Below are 2573 nucleotides of genomic sequence, written 5' to 3' on the forward strand. Positions count from 1 at the left end.
AGCCGTTAGATGCAGCAGATGGCCACCATCCACCTTTAGTTCTATTCGTTATCCTTTCCTAGGAGTTTCTTCCTTACACATTAACCCTTTACTGCCCCTTACACGGGTTCATCCTTTATACATAGTAATCAGTGGCAAACACAGGATTTTTAAAGGGGGGGATCCAAATAATTGGTTATAGACCAATGGAATTTTTTTTCCCATTGCATCATTAATGATACAATGGAACTGGGGCTCTGTGTGATTCTTACACACAACTATATACAACTTTCACATCGCGATCCCAGGTCTGGCGCTTTTATACCCATTACACAAGGGGCAACCTGGTTTTAACCCTTCTTATAACCCAGGTCGAATTGCCGGGTTGGTCGACACGGTTATAAGCTTTGGTTCTTTCACACCATACCTTGACCCGGGTCCATACATCACCAACCCGGCAATAACCAGGGTCCATGGTACGGTGTGAAAGGGGTACTAGAAAGACTCATGCACAGAAACCACCATCATTCCCCCCTTAGACAAAAAGCACCCCCTTAATTGACAGACTGAAAAGATACCATAATACCCCCCCCCCTCCCCCCCATAGACAGACAGAAAAGAGACCATCTTATCCCTCCCCAGAAATCACAATCACCCACCATAGACAGACTTTGCAGGCACAAACACCCTCCACCCCCCCCCCCCCCCCCACAAACCCAAACTGGTGCTATAATGAATACTTAACTGCCACAATTACCTCCTCAGAAGGCAGCGCCGCTCAGTACCATTGCGTTTCTCTCCTCTCAGGCTCTAACAATGTGCATTTGACAGCAGGTCATTTGCATGCAATTTGGGCACTTTTTTTTGCAATTGTGGTGATCACTCGCATATAAAAAGTCTGAATAACATGTACTGTGCGAATCACACCAAAGCCTGGAAGTCACACCAGCTGCAGAAGTGATCTGCTGGATCACACACGAGCTGCGTAGGCTTTGCTGAGATCGCACGCGATATAACGTATGTGAAAAGACTGCATGCGATTCTGCCACACCGGACGGTCATGGGCAGCTCAAGTGGGGACTGCTTCTGACTTCTACACTCAGAGAAGTCGCCCTAGTGCAGTGGTTCCCAACCCTGGTCCTCAAGTACCCCCAACAGTGCACGTTTTGCAGGTCTCCACACAGAATCACAGGTGAAATAATTAGCTCCACCTGTGGATCTTTTAAAATGTGTCTGAATAATGAGTGCACCTGCTGGGTGACCTGGAAAATGTGCACTGTTGGGGGTACTTGAGGACCAGGGTTGGGAACCATTGCCCTAGTGTATGGGGGAATTAAGACATAGAGCAATTTAATCATGCATGGAATAGACATATGAATGTCTTCACAAAGAACTAAGGAACAAATACAGTTGTTGTTACTAAAAGGTATAAAAATGGGCAAAGTGGTTCTTATCTGCCGTCACATTCTATGTTTCTATGTAACAGACCTTGGAGTTTTACAAGCCTGGGACTCCATGAATGAAATGCGATACTCACGGCTGACAAAGTTGTGATGTCATTTAGTTGTGATGTCAGTCACCAGCATCCTCTACAGAACTATGCATCTATACATCTGCAGATATACTGCCTGTTGGCAGTGCAGCAGGGCCGGTGCAATGGAATCGGTACATCTGTCAGAACAGACTTAGGTCTACAGTCATTAAGTCGACCCCGGAAGGTCGACTGGCCCCAAGGTCGACAGGGTTAAAGGTCGACATGGGTCAAGGTCGACATGACTTAATGTCGACATGGGCCAAGGTCGACATGGTTCTAGGTCGACAGTTATTAGGTCGACATGAGTTTTCACTATTTTTTTACCCGAATGTCGATTGTTGGACATGGACACAGTTGGAGTTGAACCGCAGCCCCTCGCATCGCTTCGGGTCCTTTTCATCAGCGACCAGAGATGGTCGCTGATGAAAAGGAAACTGCCGGGGGAGCCGATCACCACAGGGGCAAAAACGGGAGCGCGCACCCGGCGATATATCGCCGGTGCACACTCCCATCGCGGGCAATATGATCGCTTAGCGACCATATTTCCTGCGATATTACACAAAATCGCCCCGTGTGTACGCACCTTAAGACGTTGTTTGCAGACTTATCACTGGTACACCAGCAGATCATCCCACAATGTATCGAACCAGAGGTGGTTTGGGTACTAATAGAGTCACTGGATTGCAGAGCTGCCATACTGCAGATGGGAATAGCAGAATGAATGGGAACAATGTAGTGTAACGTGTGCAGACGGCCTCATATACTCGCTGGCCCACCAGGAATATTCCCTGTGTAACCTGTGGCCGATCCTCCCTGTGTTATCCAGTGTGTACCCAACTATAGTCACCTGCACCAAGGTGTTTACTGGTCGCTGATCTCAGATACAGATCTGAATCCACTGAAATAAATTATCCGATTTGCCCATTGTGAATTGAATTCTTTTCTTTTGGTGAATTGTGTATATTTAAAACATTTTCCTTTATTTGTGATTTTTGCCTTTAAATATTTGTGCATTAAAAACCGTTCATCATCAACAAAATTTATTGTGACAAATATCCCA

Source organism: Crinia signifera, chromosome 2 (assembly GCF_055691185.1).
Source record: "Crinia signifera chromosome 2, ASM5569118v1, whole genome shotgun sequence".
NCBI lineage: Eukaryota > Metazoa > Chordata > Amphibia > Anura > Myobatrachidae > Crinia > Crinia signifera.